Source organism: Dreissena polymorpha, chromosome 2 (assembly GCF_020536995.1).
Source record: "Dreissena polymorpha isolate Duluth1 chromosome 2, UMN_Dpol_1.0, whole genome shotgun sequence".
NCBI classification, from domain to species: domain Eukaryota; kingdom Metazoa; phylum Mollusca; class Bivalvia; order Myida; family Dreissenidae; genus Dreissena; species Dreissena polymorpha.
Window position 1 is genome coordinate 68,350,862 of NC_068356.1, and position 20,170 is coordinate 68,371,031.

General features: G+C 35.5%; 1 long non-coding RNA gene across 1 annotated transcript in view; it reads right to left on the minus strand.

Moving 5' to 3' along the window:
- The window catches only part of LOC127867465 (uncharacterized), a 136,818-nt gene extending 132,732 nt beyond the window's left edge, over positions 1-4,086 (minus strand). Inside the window, exon 1 of the long non-coding RNA XR_008043505.1 lies at positions 3,944-4,086. This is a non-coding gene — a long non-coding RNA (uncharacterized LOC127867465). The remainder of the gene's footprint in view (positions 1-3,943) is intronic.
- Positions 4,087-20,170: the final 16,084 nt, after the last annotated feature.

A 20,170-nucleotide genomic window follows, 5' to 3' on the forward strand; every position in this document is an offset into this window, starting at 1 on the left:
CGTGCTTAAAGGGCCGTTTAACAGATTTTGGCATGTATTGAAGCATGTCATTAAATGCTTTATATTGATAAATTTCAACATTTGACCTAAAAATCTCCAGTTAAAAACAAGAGTACAATTTTAAAAAAGGAAAAAAGTAACCCTCAACAGGGCTCAAACCACTGACTCCTGGACTCCTGGAGTAAAAAGTATTCCGCCTAGACCACTCGACCTTCCATACTCATGCTTAGAGTGGATGTATTTTTTACGTACCGTTATAAGCGATCCTCGTAATTTCCCAAAATATAACTACAACAACAGAACTTTCGTAATTATTCAATCGTTTCACGTCGCACGACGCTCTATAATTTTCAGGTTTTCGAATCGTCAAAAGATGCATATAATGGATATTTAGGGGCATGGTAAATGGTCAGTATTACTATGTCCTCAAAAATTTCATAACAACAACGAAAATTTGAGAATCTGAAACAATTCCTTTTTATTTTGTCAATTTACCAAAACGTTAAACGGCGCCTAAAAAATGTACGTCCATTTTAATGTGTATGTATCTTCAAGCGTTTGTGCATATGCATGGTAACACAATGATTGTACACATTGCATCATACATTTATATTTATATTCAAGTATACGTACATTTCGGGTTATTTTATCCTTGAAAGTTATTGTTTATTTTTAGCTCATCTATTTTGTGAAAAAAAATTATGAGCTATTGTCATCACCTTGGCGTCTGCGTCGGCGTCGGCGTTGGCGTCCGGTTAAGTTTTGCGTTTAGGTCCACTTTTCTCAGAAAGTATCAATGCTATTGCATTCAAACTTGGTACACTTACTTACTATCATGAGAGGACTGGGCAGGCAAAGTTAGTTAACTCTGGCGTGCATTTTGACAGAATTATGTGCCCTTTTTATACTTAGAAAATTGAAAATTTTGGTTAAATTTTGCGTTTAGGTCCACTTTTCTCAGAAAGTATCAATGCTATTGCATTCAAACTTGGTACACTTACTTACTATCATGAGGGGACTGGGCAGGCAAAGTTAGATAACTCTGGCGTGCAGTTTGACAGAATTATGTGCCCTTTTTATACTTAGAAAATTGAAAAATTTGGTTAAGTTTTGTGTTTAGGTCCATTTTATTCCGTAAGTATCAAAGCTATTGCTTTCATACTTGCAACACTTACTAACTATCATAAGGGGACTGTGCAGGCAAAGTAATGTAACTCTGACTGGCATTTGGACAGAATTATGTGCCCTTTTTAAAAATTAGAAAATTGAAAATTTGGTTAAGTTTTGTGTTTAGGTCCACTTTATTCCTACAGTATCAAAACTATTGCTTTCATACTTGCAACACTTATTAACTATCATAAGGGGACTGTGCAGGAAAAGTTATGTAACTCTGACTGGCATTTGGACGGAATTATGGGCCCTTTATACTTAGAAAATTGAACATTTGGTTAAGTTTTGTGTTTTGGTCCACTTTACCCCCAAAGTATCATAGATATTGCTTTTATACTTGGAACACTCGCAAACTATCATAAGGGTACAGTAAAAGGACAAGTTGCATAACTCTGGTTGTCATTTTTACGGAATTATGGCCCTTTTTTGACTTAGTAACTTTGAATATATGGTTAAATTTTGTGTTTCGATCCACTTTACTTCTTAAGTATCAAGGCTATTGCTTTCAAACTTCAAATACTTTCATGCTATCATGAGGTTACTGCACCTGGCAAGTTGAATTTTACCTTGACCTTTTAATGACCTTGACTCTCAAGGTCAAATTATTAAATGTTGCAAAAATTGCCATAACTTCTTTATTTATGATTACATTTGATTGATACTTCGACAAAACTACTCTTACCTGACATACCACAATAGACTCCACCCAAACCATCCCCCGTGCCCTCCCCCCCCCCCCGAATCCCCCCCCTATTTTTTTTTAAGATCATCTCACAAATGACCACCACACCCTCATACTATACCCCCCCCCACCCCCCAATTTTTTTTTTTGAAACGGTTAAAAAACACAAATATTTATTTTTATTATTTTATGTTTGAAATACCGTCCAACCATCACACCCAAGAATCCCCCCCCCCCCACTCCCCCCCCTCCCCCCACCCGAATCCCCCCCCCCCAATTTTTTTTTTTAAGATCGTCTTGCAAATGACCACCACACCCTCACACTATACCACCCCCACCCCCCCCCTACCCCCCCCCCAAATTTATTTTTTTTGGAAACGGTTAAAAAACACAAATATTTATTTTTATTAGTTTATGTTTGAAATACCGTCCAACCATCGCACAATCCCTCCCCACACCCCCCCCCCCGATTTTTTTTGCATTTTTTTCGCATTTTTGGAAGATAATGTAATAAATGTCCACACCCCCACACTATACACCCCTCTTCACTCCACCCCTCCCTTCTTTGTGATTGAAAATGAGAGTCCATTCACCTTTAAAAAGAAAAATAGATGAGCGGTCTGCACCCGCAAGGCGGTGCTCTTGTCATAAAATGCCGCCGAAATGCGTATGCAGATATAAATGGGTGTCGTCATTCCCTCCGTGCGGGTTGGATTCGCATCTTCTACTAAATTTTACATGCGAGTTTCGCTTAACATTTACATGATTATCTGCAACTGATATGATGCAAATGGTCATGGTGTCGCGATTGCCTTATTTTAAATAAGTTATTGTCCTTTTTTGAAAAAAAAGGTTCTGTACGCTACTTCTTTTTTTAATTGCCCTTTGTTTGAAATAACATAATATCAGGTCATTGTGATTGCAGCTTATTTCTTTAAAATTTCCATCTCAAATATTCACATAACAGCAACAGCAACGCACAGTGGTGTGTCATACACGTCTGTGACATCTTTATGTGTATTGTGTTACACGCGACTGAAATCTTGAGAGGTTCGAACATAAAGCTAAGTTATTTCTTATTTAATGAGTTGATGCTTTAATTGCATATTTTACATAATTATCACTGAGTATGTGTTGTTGTTGAGTTTTTGTTCAGCACACTGTTAAATATACTCACGCTTTGGTGACTGAATACCATAACATGTGGAAAGTGATTATTTCTCTGATCCAACACTCCTATCATTTAATCAACTTTCTACAATCACAAAAGTTAGGACGAACAGCCACTACAAATGCTTAAGCGAAATTATTTATTAATATAATTAAGGTCACCCGCTGTCTTTTTCGGTAACTCTTACGTGCATTGTTTCATATACAGTAAGGATGCTGTTATTGTAATGTTGTGTTTTGAAAAGTACTTCACGAATGATAGACTAACGTCATCGCATGATTCCCAGTCACAGTAGCGGTCTGCTTGAACAGCGATGATTGCTGGAAGTAAGCCAGTGAGTCATGTGAGACTTACCTTACTTAGTCCACAAGATTGATTGCATGTACCGGATCACTTATTTTACACCTGGAAGGATTACCTTGAACTCATAAACGTGTTGATCAATCAATCAAAAGATCGACCGAGTAATCAATCAATCATTCGATCCATCCATCAATCAATCAATCAAGATCTAAATCAAAAATTGCATGATTCGTGTCTAGACGCGGCCTTAAAGGGATCTTTTCACGCTTTGGTAAATTGACAAAATTGAAAAAAGTTGTTTCAGATTCGTAAGTTTTCGTTTTAGTTATGATATTTGTGAGGAAACAGTAATACTGAACATTAACCATGCTCTAATATAGCCATTATATGCATCTTTTGACGATTTTAAAACCTAAAAATTATAAAGCGTTGCAACGCGAAACGATTGAATAATTTGGAGAGTTCTGTTTTTGTCGTTAAATTTTGTGAAACTTCGAAGATTGCTTATATAAGGTATAAAATACGTCACTAACATGTACTCGGCGGAATAGCTCAGTAGGCTAAAGCGTTTTTACTTCAGGACTCTGGCAGGACTCCAGGGGTCACTGGTTCGAAACCTGCTCCGGGCAATGTTCTTTTCCTTTTTTTATTTTTTTTTCTTGATTTTTTACTGGAGCTTTTACGATCCAATGTTTACATTTATCAATATAAAGCATTTAATGAATAAGTTAAAAAATGCCAAAATCTGTGAAAAGGCCCCTTTAAGATATGTATCTATAGTTAGTGCGCAAACCGTTTAAACAGATGTAGTCAACACGTCATTTTCATTTTTCATAAATCTTAGAAATCATTTAACTGACCAAAATATCCATTGGCGAATCTTATCTACTCATGTGTGTTAATGATTGATGTGCTATGTTACAGACAGACACAGGCGATGTGCGAAAGTACTGACCGATAGACGTATTGACAAACTAGAATGCGTCTGGAGTTTTATTGACTCTCAAAGACAAGGCTTTTTCGACATAAATAGCAAGTTGTTTAAAAGTCAACACTTTACGAGGAGTTAATTAAATATTCACGATAATTTTGGTTCTCCGCTCTATATGAATTATACAATACAAATTGTCATGTTGCATTTGATTAACTTTCATGTTGCGCCACGCCTTGCAACATGTTTAGTTCTAAGTGCTGTGGTCTTGTTGAATTGCTAGTTTTATTACTGGTTCAATTATTTGTGCTAGATTGTAATGCACAAACTATAAAGCGATAAGAACTTGAATATTAACATTTCACTAAATAGATGCGTTTTCATTAATACGCACGATAATATGTGCTTTACGTTTATCGAGAAACGACAGATGCATCAAAGCTTTGAGTATATGCCATCGAGTGACGTAAAGGAGCGCAAAGGCGCACGGAAGTCGCAGTATGTTGGTAACGCTTAACACAATTCAAATTGTCATGTAACAAAATGCCATTGTTATATGTAAAAATGGAGTTGTCAATAAGCAATAAACTTTTGTCATAAAGCAAAATGCAGTTGTCATTTAGCAACATGAGTGGATTGGTGGACATTCCCTTTCATATATGACATCCCAGTCGGGTTTTAAACAATACTCGTGAAACAGTAAATCGTACTTTATTTTTCATTTATCTGAACATTGATTGGATGGTATGTATAGACTCAATTATAAAATGTAGGGAAACCAGATAACGAAATTTTCAGAAAATTTCGCTGTGTTACTTCATGTAGTTTCAACATTTACAAGTTTTTCTTATGCAATAAAGACGTTGTGAACATTTTACCAAAAACATAAAATCCACACACTACACATTGCATTGCCAACTTATTTACTGCACAATGTGGATTAGTTTAACATTATTTGTAGTGCACACATTCATTATTTTAGACATCTCGTCCATTATATTTTTATGTAGAGTCATTCAGGCTGTCAAGCGGTCATACTTTTTCCTACTATTTCCTACTTTTTCCTACTTTTTCTTCAGGATCCTACTTTTTCCTATTTTTTTACCAAATCTTCCTACTATTCCTACTTTTTCATTTTCAATTGAGAATATTTTTTTTAAGAGTTTTTTTAGTAAACTTGCAGTATGAATGAATCTATGGCATGACTGTATCCCTGTTAATTTGCATTCATCTAGATGAGACCTGACAATTAACCCTCAAACAAACCCATGCTGACTGTCTGCTAGCACCTCTTCAGGAAGCATAAATATTTATTTCTTATGTAACTTTTGAAATTATTGACAAGTTTTTTTTTAAAGTAACAATAGTGCCTTGTTTACTTCCTTAGCATTTGTTCACTGCAGACTTCACTACCTTGCACAGTTCCCAGTGATGCAAGAGCTGAGGGAACCCATTGTTTATTCCAGTTTTATTTTGTTTCCATTGACAACAATTTGACCAAACCTTATGCATGTTTACATGATATTGCTGTTTGGAATGTAGAGATATAGAGATACCATGTATTGTATGAGTGGTTATGTAATATAGAATTTATTACACAAGTTATTGGAAAAAAATAAAACTGATGCTTTGCCGAGTTTTCATCATTTACAAATATAATGTAATAAATTCTGTATTACGTGACAACGGATATGATGTTCTATTGATATCATAGGTACATCATGTTTAGTAATTAAAGATAAATGCACAGAGCCTAAATGCCTTGATACATTTTTATGCTCCCGGTAGGGTGGCATATAGCAGTTGAACTGTTAGTCCGTTTGTCTGTCTGTCTGTCTGTCTGTGTGTCCGTCCGAGAACTTTAATATGGGCCATAACTTTTGCAATATAAAAGATAGCAACTTGATATTTGGCATGCATGTGTATCTCATGAAGCTGCACATTTTGAGTGGTGAAAGGTGAAGGTCATCCTTCAAGGTCAAAAGTAAAAAAATACAATCCAAGGAAAGTAATAAGCTTTAAAAGGGAGATAATTTCTAAACCTGCTAAATGATATATTGAAATTTTATTTCAAAGCGGCGCAATAGTGGGCATTGTGTTTCTGACAAACACAATTCTTGTCTAATGATGCCATAGCTAGTGAAGTAACTTCAAGGTGTTAAAGCGTAGTATTAAAATTATTTAACAGCATTATTACACTCCCGCGAAGTCATCAATAATGTAAAAACCATTATTTGAAACTGGAATAAACAATGTAGTGCAACTGTTTCATTGCCCAATCAATGATGTCATAAATGATGTCAGGTGATAAGGTCCTATCTCCAGTTGCAAAATCTGCTCTGCAATGACCAGTCATTTTGAATGTAACTTAAGTTATTATAACTGCACCCTATTGTCAATTTAAAGGTTTCACAATGTAGCTGTAGCAGAACATTGACACTGCTTTATATACTAGTATTAATCTTGAACAACAAGTTGGTGTATCACTAAATAAATTTGGTCTTCTGCTTAAGGATATAACATGCACAATATATTACCATTTTTATATCGATACACAGAAGACCTCTAACCACTTATTTGATGATACACCAAAATGAACAGCATCTAATTTTACTTCTTTATCAGGGTAGCTTTGCTTGAAAATTAATTATCATAGATACACTATAAGTGCTAAAATGCCTAGTGGGAAAACAAAGTTTAACCCTTCATGGATGGAAAAGTTGGACAACAGTGGAAAAACACTTGAATCATGGTGCAAGAGAGATACCGGCAATGAGTTTGCAAGATATTATACTGTCTGAATGAAGTCCATCTTGTTGTAATTCTGGTGCTAATCAACTGATAAGTCATGCAGATGGATAAAAACACAAGGAAAACATGAAATACATGCATGATAATTCACAAAAGCGTGGAAGTGCCCCAAAGCCAAGCAGCTCTCAGGGTGGTGGGGATAAATCTATCTGTATGCAAGTACAACTATCACACAAGGAACAGATACAAAAGGCTGAAATCGTCTGGGCCCTTAAGTTAGCTTCAAGTGGGTATCCATACAGAACATGTGATGGCACTCCTGCTCTGTTTCAAGCTATGTTTCCTGGACCTGTGTCTAAAAAATGAGTATTTTGTATTCCTACTTTTGAGGGAAAAGTTTCTACTTTTTCCTAATTTTTTCCTACTTTTCTTGCAAAAGTAGTTCCTATTTTTTCCTACTTTTTGAAAAAAGGTCACTTGACAGCCTGGAGTCATTACACGCTATAACATGAGTAATCACTTATCACTAGCAATCCTCTTCGTTTTCGCTGCATTCCAGTAAAAATCAATTACATGTATACAGTAGCATTGAACTTGGTCAATCAAAGCATCCACACAAGTAAGCCTCGAAGACAACAACACAGAACAGTACTATGAGTATAATTGCCGTTTTAAGATGGCGCGCTTTCGCATGAAGGTTTGCACGGTAACCAGCTATTGGTGCAGTTTCCTGTATGGAATTCGCAGTTTCCTGTATGTGATTCGCAGTTTCCTTTATGTGATTCGCAGTGTCCTGTATGTGATTCGCAGTTTCCTGTGTGGGATCGAATGGAACAATCAGTGTGAACGACGGTCGGCGATTAATTCGTCCGTCCGGCAGAATTCTGTGAAAGTTGACAAAGTGAACTGGTATAATACATTCTTCCTGGACACGAGTTGTAACCGGCCAGGAACCGCTCGAAAAGTCGGTCACCGTTAAATCCTGGTTTGCCGGGGAGAAAGGGACCATTGACGTCGACGACGAATGATTGTTTCTATTCCTCGATTTAGCGTTCCTTCGTTTCGTCATGATATTTTGTTAATTGTTGATCCAGTACAATATTTGTTTAGGTTTATCAAAGCCGAACGCTAATTTAACATTATGTGGCACATTGTATTTACATATCGCAAGTGTCCTTTATACTTTGAAATTTGATAAAGCTGGCATTCAACTGTTAACAATCGTGATTTTTTGTCGACACTGCAAAGTCGTACATGAGTGAACTGCATACATATTTTTACACTTGCAATTTTAAATTCACTGTTAGATATCACAATTAGCTGCATGAAAGAGTAAACAATACACGTTATCATCATGATGTAAAAGGGAATACATGCATATATTAAGCACGACTTATAAGTTAACCTTAAGTTCACATTATTTTTAGAAAACGTAATACCTAGCGCTTCAATAACTGATACATTTTCGGAAAACTGTTGCAATATAAAAGTGCGCATTAAATGTAAATGTTTGTATCAGACGTCAATAAAATACTAGAGTTTGAGCATGCAGGCCTAACCTAACTTTTCAATTTCGGGAAATGGTACAGTATATTAACACAGTTCCTAAATTACGAGACTTTTAAGATCTGTGTGTGGGGGGGGGGTGAAAATATAAACAAAAGCGCGACCCAGGTAACATTGTCAAGGATTACTTTTTAAACATTTAACTTTTTTAATGGGATAAAGTGAAGAGTCCTTTAAAAACGTATACTATACTGACCATCTTATTATTACTATACGAATGTTTTTCTTGAACTGCTTTTCATATAAATATAACAGAAACCTGTAAACGCATACACAATGCTATATATTACAAGCTCCGCCCTTTACGTTTATTGCTCAATTTTACCACAGGTGATGCGTTTGTGTCAAGGCACTATAAAGTCCCCACACTAAGCCTACATTTTTTTAACCGTTCTAATGCGTGGTTGCACTTTACTGAAAAAACTCTCTTTTTTTTTTAAATCATGATACCTACAACATTCATGAATGAACGGTACCTCCACTTTATCTCATTAAAAATAGTGAAATATTAAAAAAAAAAGTAATCAATTTGTGGAAACACGAGTTATTTAGTTCTCTGAAAATGTTAACTTACTGTGAACTTATTAGTAAAGTTTAATATGTGCATGTATTCCCTTTCAGTTGGACATGTGTATTGTTTTCTTATTGTAATATCAATTGCGATTCAGTCTTGCAGAGGACAATAAGTGACGTACGCAACCAGTAAAGTGACGTCAGATGCCTCGGTGTGGGAACCGCTAGACGACATTGCAGCATCTATTAACGACCGTGCGCTGATAGATATCTGTTTTAGGGTATAACGGTGGTATAACACTTCGACTCCGATAAAACCGCACGGAAATGTGTGCTAAGTGACATTAAACGTTTTGGTCATTGACAAAATGAAATAAACTGCTTCAGAATCGCAAATTTTCCGAGTTGAGGGTTACTTTTTTCTTTAACTTTATTCCTGTTTTTTTTTAATGGAGCTTTTGGAGATCCAGTGTTTACATCTATCAATATAAAGCATTTAAGGTTCATGTAGAGGCTTCATTTTGAAAAAATGTGGGACCCCTAGCATTGAACTCAAATTTGACTAAAGGAAGAGTGCCACATTGAAAATGTATACATATATGCTTTAAAGGATGTTTTTCCTTCAAACTGCTACCAATTTTGTACATCAACGTATCATACCATCCACAAAATCAATAAAAATACAACGCGATTTTAACACAAAAATAAACATTATTTTCAAAAATCTGAATCCTCTTTATTCAACGTAATTCGGCGGAAAATTATATAACTAGTGAATAATATCGACATTGACGAGGGCAAGTTACGCTTAAATAGTAAAAAAAGTTTACATATCTAGAAATATCAAAACTCGAACACATGTCATTTCATCACCATGGGGGCAGTCATTTTTAAATTAATAAAATAGAAAGAAACATGCTAAAAACTCACTCATCCTCAATTGACATTCTAAACGGTTGACGATGACAAATGCATTGGATTGTAATCTTTCCGTTGATGTTTGCAAACTGCACGATCAGACCTAATAAACACTCAAAAAAATAACTATGTAAGAAGCATTTCACCAATGTTTACAATTGTTGTCGAATCACATGCACTTATAGTATTGCGCATAAAATAGTACGCTTGCAGACTGACAGAAAGATCGATACGTAACTCGTTCAATTCATCACGGTATACTATTCTATTGATAATATATAAAAATACATCGCTTTAACAATCTAAAAGTAGAAATAATTCTTTTAAACGGAGTTTTTAATAACGAAAGTGAAAGCAACGGAAGTTGGATGGATATTCTGTGAGATGCACTTCGGCTCCAGAAAAACAATACAAATAAACTAAAAAAGACGTGTGGGGGACAATTTTCAGCTGGAAAATATTTGAAATAGGGTAAGTGATGATATCTCTACGTGGTCATTTCTGTTAATTAGTGCGATCTCTTGCTGATAAATGTTAATAGTTGTTTTACTAGTTGCGATCCAATTGTCAAAATAAGTATGTGTTTTCTCAGGTATGTGTATACACATACCCGGTTTTCTCACCACTGCACGTGGTTTCGACCGATTTGTTTTGCACGTTTTTCTACGGAGCACAGCGATGGCCACGCTTTCAAAATGGGTAGAAGGAATCGAAATATAAAATCAATCGGTTTGCCAATTTCTTTATATTCCTTTACAATTTTATATGTCGTCTGCAATCTATTTCAATTTGAGATGGTTTAAAATTTGCAATTTGGTTGAGAGGTAAATAACAAAATTGTTAAGCCTTTGAAATAGAATTGTGACTCTTATTATCCATCATACCTGGATTTTTTAAAAAGTAGTTACGTTTTAGTTATTTTTAGAACTTTGTTTAGGAAATTTATCCAAAAAAGACAGTTGAATTAAAACTCATTTGTTGTTTAATGACAATAATTTTCTGTGAAATGTTGCTAACTTGACCTTGTATATGTCTAAGCTTTGTATTTATTCAACTTAAGGTAGTGCATATCCTTCCTAACTTTAGATTGAGATTTTGTAAATTAGTGTAAAAATGTATTGGTTTTAAACCAAAATATGAATAAAGCACACCAATATTGAATGTCAAAAATGTGTTTATGTTATTCTATCCGTCTTTAGCTTTAAAATGATATATAGTTTGACCATATTGTACCACATTGAATAAAGAAAAACCAAAGCGAAGTTTTAATGAATTTTATCCCTCCCATGAACCTTAACGACAAACTTCAATTCATGCAAAATTCGTGAAAATGTCCCTTTGATAAACTCAGTCGTCCTCGAAGTCCATTATTCCGTGGTCCACGACAGACCAAGATAGTAAACACCGACAGAAAATAGGATTCGGCAATGAAATTTGGCTATGGCCCAGTAGATCTACCATTTTAAACGCTCTACATAAGTTTAGTATTTAATTAAGTATCCAATGAATTTAGCCAAAATGATGAAAACAAGCACACGGAAACGTACACGCTGGATTGGCTGCGTAAAAGATTGATTGTACATTTAATATGGAAAGCAGTGTATGTTTAAGCTTTTTTTTAAATGTGTAAACGGGGATATGCATTTGACACCGCCTTCCCCTTTTCTTGTCACTATACTGCACCTTTTTTCCGAAATTGAAAATATATGACATTTACGGTCTGCATATAACAACTATTTATACGCATAGAAATCTTCAGTCAGCTATCAACAGTTTTTCGAAATTATATCAATTTGTGGAAATGCGAGTTTTTTAGTTTTCTCAAAATAATGCAAACTTATTTTAAAATAAGAAATTTTAATTAGTATACGTATGCCCCTTGAAGACGGCCACTTGAATTTTTTTCTGTTTGACGCTGCTAATTCAGCATAATCATTAAATCAATTGCACAAATTGGTAACTTATGATTTTTCAAAACGCAGTATTAAACGGCACTGGTCATGTTTTCCCTTACCATAGTTTACTTTGACTATAGTTATCAAATACTTGCTAATTCTCTACTATTTTAGTTATCCATTCAGTGTATGTATAACTGCAGTTCGTCATTAATTGTGTTTGTGTTTGGAAACGTTTGCGTAGCTTTTACGTTTATTGTTATAAGACACAATACTCAACAAAAGCTTAAACACAATACTCAACAAAAGCTTATACTCAAATACATTTAACCGACGAAGATGTAACAGCTGCAATACTGATAACATATGTTCAAAATTCAATAGTTTTGTTACTGGTGTATCCTATGATTTACACTAGACGATTAGAGTTTATTGTTCCGTGTTTGCTCATATGAAATAGACCCATGGCAAACGGCCAGCATATCAGTTTTCACGTGATCAAGGCAACTGCGTCGGAAAATAAAATTCAAACACGCTTTCGTTTCACATTCATTGGTGTTGGTAGTTGAAGAGGGTGTGATACTTATCGATCAACCCAAACAATGCCAAGACGTAAGCGTCATGAAAGGCGGTCGTCGTCGTCGGCAGTTGTTCCTTGGTCCCAGCCACGTTTGGATTTGGGCGAAATAGGACGACCTTCGAATCCCTACCATTTTCTTCCACCAGGCGGAGATGCGGTATTCAATCCCCTCATTCAACGGACACCCGTGGAAATTTACAACTTCCACAGAATTTTGAAAGGCGGAATTATTAAGCGCCGACCTTCGTTTTCAGTGATTGTTCCGCTAGATGTCGAATGGAAAAATGAATGCGGACCAGGAACTTTTATTGCTTTATGTATTTTATTATTCGTAGGTATAGTGGCGTCCGTTTGCAAAACGGCATTTGGGTATAAACACTAAAGATCACCGGATGTATGTAACTAAATGCAAATGTGAGTAAACAACGTATTTTAATTTCACCACGTCGCCATTCTTAGATTCATACGTTTCTGAACTAACACCATTGTTTATAAGTGCTATAACCAACGTAGCCTTATATTATGTCTTATATGATTCAAATAAACGTTCGACACACGAGTTAAATAAATTACCAAAGTTTGGATGGATCGTGGATATAAGTGAAACATACATATATTTGTTTGCTGACACAGTTGTCATTAGGTTTATCAAACAAGATGCAATTTTCGGAAAATATCACTACATGGTTTCACACACAGCGTCATACATTTAAGCAAAGGATTATTGACGTATCACTCTTTCGGTCACTTTCTCGGAAGACGATACCGAATAGAAAAGACGCGATTGCATTTGGAGTAAACATGTTGCAATTTAGTATTGAAAAAGACAAGAACAAGAAGTGACGTATATAGGTAGTAAAGTGTCGTCGGTACCATAAGACGATATCGCAGCAGCTATGGACGACCAAACTCTTTTAGATAACTGCTTTGTGCACAACGACACCACAGGCTCTGGGAAACATATGCCTGTTGACGTTAAATAGCTCGGTCTGTTGAGTGATTTGCCGACGCGCACTTTGAGAAGCTCTCTTCGATTTTTCACATAATTGTAGTGACAATGGCACGAATATTTTCTAAATGATTGTATGTATATATGAATATTTTTTTACTTGTTTGTATACCCACTTATACTACAGTTTAGCACTATTCATTCAGTTTGTATTTTAAATATGTGCTCCTAATGTTTCGAATGAATTACAGTGTGTCCTACCAGTATACGTGCAACCTTCCCATTTAATAATTATGTCGAAAAGTTGAGATCGTTGATCAACAATTTATCGTTGGAGTGATTTATAGAAAATAGAAAGCCATTATTTTCTAAAAAATAAGTGACGTACTGTGTCTATGCAAAAACAAATTTGTACACGTTAACCCATTTAAATTTACTTGTATCTACAAGCGTTTGTGTATATGTAATGTATGCTGCATGAAAATTGTACACGTTTCATCATACAATGAACACTTTATTCACGTTTGCGTACATTCCAGACCGTATTGTTGAAAATTATTGTTTATATTAATATTCAACCGCCGAATGACGAATGGAAATAGAAAAGGACGGCGTAATTTCGTCCGTTAACATAATAATCAAGTGTTACAGTGCATATTGTAAAGATTTCGCAATTGCATCATTAGCTCGACTTTTATATATGAAATTAACTAATAATTATTATTATAATAATTAATTAATAATTTTACTGCTTTGCAATTGAAGGGCAATCACACTTAGTCGAATAAATGTTAAGTCTTTATTTCGAGTCGCCTCTCTTAGACAGTTAACACCTAAATCATTTAGACTTATTAACATGTTTTTAAAATGTGGATTTTACAGAATTCAATTTTAACTAGTTTACTATTATCATGTAAGTTATTCCAACAGTTTTCCAGTATCTCTGATGTGTTATATATCTAAAAGACTTTTGTTTAACATACTGATGCAGCTTCTTCATTAGCAATAAAATCGGTGTTGATACAAAACCATTTAATTATTTAGCAACATTGACGTCTCTTTGCCAAAAGAAGGCGGCTGATTGGTTTCTTTTGAATAGTGTCGATGATGAGAACATAAAAGCGTATTTACGTTTAACGTTGTTGAAGGCATAACATATTATATAAAATATACGCTCAGAAACTAGACAAAATTATAAATAAGATGTCTTGAAGACCGCGTAGCTGCATCGAGATTTTATGTCAATATGTTCTTGCAATCTTAAATATAAGAACTCATCACCACAATAATTACGATTAAGATAGATCCATTGGTACCGTAATGCTTACAAACAATAATTTTCATAAGGTCAAACATTATTTCCACTGTGGGACCTATTTTTAATAAACATATCATAGTCAAACTATCGGCTGTTTTTGCCAAACAGTCAGTTGTGTAATTTTTTGCAAATGTTAATTTCTTGGCACGTTTTTTACGGTTTAAAAAATATCACGCGTCACTTGGATAAATTATTACTGGATGTACTGGTCTGTGTTGTTTCCGTAGGGGCTTATTCGTTTGGATGCTTTGGCAGATGAAGTTAAGTGAATTGTTATACTTTATTTAAAACGAAATGCTATGAAAACGAAGGGGATGGATCGTGAAAATTGATCACTGATGTTATTGAATATAGTTATTGAACATTTAATTTCAATCATGCGACGTTTTACACTTAATAAATGCGGGGACTGCAAATACCGTTTGATATACATCCACATTTTGCCAGGATTTAGTCGGCAATGTAATATGTATTTTGTGTTGTTGTTGGGTTGTTGTTATTTTTCAAATACTTCGTTTTTATTGCATCAGAAAACATGGAAAATGTTGAGAAAAACAACACGAACAAACACGACATTTTCTGAAAATGTAGATATGTGGTTTCCCTACATATCATCATTGTGTCTATAAATACTATCCAATCTTTGTTCAGATAAAAGAAAATGAAAGTTGGAATAACTAGTTTATGTTTACATGTATTGTTAAAAAAACGACTGGGATATCAGAATGTTACACGAATGCAAAAGAAATGCTTGAGTGTTATGAGTTTATTCATGTTGAATGGATATTTAAATCGACATTATGCTGCTCATATCAAAGGTACATTAGTTGATTTTCTTAAACAAAGTATAACCTGATCTGTACCAGCAGTAGAAAAATATCGACAAAATAACGCAATACAAGAATAACTTTTAAAATGAACGACAAATCTAGTAAAGGTGAGGAAAAAGCTAAACGGCGCGTTGTGACCAAGGAAGTTTCGAAAACGTCTCCCCGGAAAGAAGAGGTCCTGCGTCCCTCGGACATTGGCTACTGTCAATGTTCAGTGTCGAATAAATTCAAAGACGGATCGTTTATCGGGGTTGTTCTGGACGACATCGTCGCTGAGAGATGCTTTGCTGGGTCGATTAAGCAGATAGAGGTCGCTCGTGTGAATGGGAAATGGTACTCCAATGACAATCGGCGCCTCTGGGTGTTCAAACAGCTTGAGCATCTAGGACGTTTGGACGTGATACGCGTGAAAGTGGTCGGGAATATACCCGCGTGCAAATTTACGACGAACAACGATGGGACCTCGGTAGAGATTAGGGGAGGAAGCCCTGGCGGTAAGAGTTTCAAAGCTACTACATACAAACGGAAACGTTCACAGAAACGTTCGAAGAAGAATAAACAGTCGGCTGGTTCATCTGCTGGCAAGGGAGTACCGAGTGCATGTAAAACTTTAGAAAGCACGACACTCTCTCCTAGTAGTTTAAAACAGGAAGTGACGTCAGAAACCAATAATTTACCGCCAGATGACGCTGAATGGGAACCCCTAGACGACTTTATAGCGTCAATTGACGACCCTGTTATAAATGAATGCTTTTTCGAAGTATATCACTATGACACGAAGCCAATGAATGAGTCTTATTCCGAGGTATATCAAGATGACGCCGCATTGAAACCCTCAAACGACATTATGGCGTCCATCGATGGTAAGAATTTACAAGCAACTACACGTATACGTAAACATATACGTAAACGTAAACGCTCGAAGAAAGATAGACTGTTGACTCGTTCATCTGCTGACGAGAGAGAACGAAGTGAATGTGACACTGAAGAAGGTATGGAACTCCCTGCGAGAAGTTTAAAACAGGAAGTGGCGTTAGAAAGCGTTAATTTACCGCCAGATGATGGCGGATGGAGATCCTTAAACGACATTATAGCGTCCAATCACGATCCGGTTGTAAATTATTGTTATTTCGAGGTATATCGCTACGACACGAACACAACTTCCGAAAACTACGCCCCTAGCGACGTCGACTGGTTTGACTATATCGACGGGTCACACGACTGTGAGGAAATAAGCGGTTGGCCAGCGTGCACGCCGTTTGATACTGTAAAAACCGACAAGCAAAATGTGCACGTTCGAAACATGTCGATTTTTGATGATAACATATCTGATTTCGTCTCACACGCAGAAAATAGTAATGCAATAGGCATGATAGATCTATCTTCTACAGACGAATGTGTTCATTGTCACACCGCCGAATCGTGTTCATTTTCCACAAACGTAGGTTCTAGTGCCAATTTCGATATCACAAAATGTGTGCTTGCAAAGGCGCCAGATGACGTTGACATTTCCCGGTTACCTCAGCAATTTGTGCAAAGTGATTGGACGGATATTCTGTCGACTGACGTTGACGGTTTAAAACTGTCGTCTGTTAATGACAACCGACGAGTTCCCGACGGAACCGACGTCGATAATGTATTCATTACCGAGAAAAAGTCGCGTTTTGACGAACTTCATTGCCCAACAAAGCGGAAGTCTTCTCCCAGTATACGGAATGAAAAGCAACAAACCGACGAACAAATCGCGACAGGATTGGCGTCGGATATCGGACACATTGCCGACGAATCCGACGCCGCCGGTAAATGTGTTCTCTTCTCGCAACAACTGACTGTGTTAGATGAATCAAAAGTTAAACAGAAGACATTCTTCCAAAAAATAGCATCGGTGGTCTCGAACTTTCTACACACGATGTAAATGGACAATATAAGGACGATGACATATTGAATATGCGTACAATTCAATGATTTGTCACTACTATAAACACAATCATGTTGTAAATTTACTACTTGATTATAACGATATTGAAACTTAAATACTGGATTACATTCAACACATGTATTAATGTGTATACTGCCGTTGCCTACACGATCTGATGAATGTATAATGCAACAGTAGACTTTCTGACAACAGTCTTGTAAACTTGGCTGCATAGTTGAATATATAATTAATGATACATGAGGACTTGCAATGCGGTTTAGAATTGTTCAATGTTTTAATTGTGTAAACACTATACGCATACATTTCCCTCTTGCGCATTTGGATAAATTAATAAAAAAATAAAACGTCAATCGCCTTTTCCAATACGCAGTTTGTATATCTATTAATTGTTGCGTTTTTTTAAATGCCTAAATATAAGTCATATATGATTGACGAAGTTTCAATATATTCGCCTTATATATTCGTATAGATAGACAGATAAGACGTCCAAAAAGTGCTTATTTTCGGGAAAAAATATGTCACTATGTATCGATTATTTCTCAGAATGTCTCAATTAAATAGTAATATGAATTTTGTATGCGGACATTAAATCTTCCAAACCAGCGATTTTTTTCCTTCTTTTTAAAGTACCGGAAAACGGCACTTTCCCAATTAGGGAAAAAATACAAATTTCCCAATTGCTGTAAAAAATATTCTCAAATAAAGTGCAACATTTAGTTAGTTTCCCTATGCAACACCATGGCTTGAACCTAAGTAAATATAATATTGACAACTTTACAACATTAAGTTATCAATTTGAAAGTATTTGGGAGCAAAAACTAAAATATACCAATTTCCCAATATGAAGAGTTCACGACGCGAATTTTCCCAATGTCAGGGTTTTTCGCGCATAATTTCCCCAATTGTGCTGGTACAGGTACTTTTCCCAATTAGGCAAAAAAAAATCACTGCAAACAGTATTTCGAAATTATATTTCTTCGTGGACATGCGGTGAATCTCAATCTAAAAGTAATGGACACTTATTGAGCCGCGTTTTGGGAAAACTGGGCTTAATGCGTGCGCGTCAAGTGTCGTTGCAGTCTTGGCGGAAGGTCTTTCCGCCAAGACTGGAACTTCATTTAGAAGAGACTTTCTTTAAACGAAAAAGTGTATTAAAAGGAACGTGTCATCCCTGATTAGCCTGTGCGATACTGTGCGTACATGCATGTAGCTTTATTATCCCATAACGAAAAACAATTAGTAATGCTTAATATACGCATTTTTGATAGCGAGGTGATATGCTGTTCTTTATTATATTGTTATTATAAGTAATCCTAACGAAGATAATTTCTAAACTTCTTGCAAAAATGGCATAAACGAGTTTTCGTAAATCGTTTGATATAATGTTGTTATTCGTTTATTTATATTAAAAGATGACCATAGTGTTTTGTTTATTCATTTATTAGTTAATTTTATTTTATTGATTTTATTTACATTTGTCAAGACGGTACATTTTTTGGTATCGTAACTGCAGTCCGTCACAAAGTTATTATAAAAACATAAACAATTGAACGTATTGCATATATTCATTATCAGCTTATTGTTGAAAAAAAACAGTTGTTGTTGTTTTTCTTAAGATATCGTACGGGGAAAGGTTTTGTGCAACTTGTTAACTTGTATTCATAAATATGCATACACTAGTCACATATTTCAGGGGCGTAGCTGCTATTAGGCACAGCAGGCCCGGGCCTACACTTTTTTTAAACATAAAAAAATAAAAATGCTTAAACTTCGAAAAACGCATTAAATGTTGACTCTTAGGGGGGGTGAGGTGTTAGAAATGTGCATGTCATATTGACATAATCCTCAGACAATGGATTCTAGTCGTGTTCAAAGGACATATCTTCCAATGATCAACTATACTTCTTTCTATGTGCATAGATTCTAGCTCGCTTCTTTTCACGTGACTTGCTGTTACAAGTTTACATAGATCTACATGTAGATCTACTTGTCTACCTTTCAACACTTCAGTAAAATGTAATCGATTATCGTTGGATTTTAAAGAAACATTCACAGTGATGTTTATGACCGCGGAAAATTAAAATGGAGCACTTACCCCCGTTTCCCGATCCATTGACTGAATCCGGGTCGGTTCGGTACCTTGATGCCGAACAAAAACGTGCCGTTATAGACATGCAGACAGTATTATTGGACAGAATTTCCATGGTTTGACTTGTGAATAAGTAAAGTGTTACACTTTTAAATGTTTCTCTGTTCCATAATTGTTTTAAAATTTAGTTCTGTGGTATAAAGATAATACAGTAAAATTTAGTTCTCTGACCTATAGATAAAACAGTAAAAAATCAAAGAAAAACAGGCCAAAGTCTTATATTTTCTTATCTTATTATTTGTCTAGATAGGCTTTAAATCTCACCACAGGCGTTAAAGCTTTTAAAAAAAATCAGGGGGAGGACCCCCGGACCCCCCGTTTTTATGATTCATGAATCCGGGCCTACAGTTAAAAAAAAAATGCTAGCTACGCCCCTGTATTTGGTGCGTTTAATTGTATAGTTTGACCATATTATTTAATTGTTTGCACTGTTTTCGTTTTAGTTATTTGTTTACATTTTATGTTTGCGTTTGTGTTTTCTATGATTCACAATTGAATGATGTAT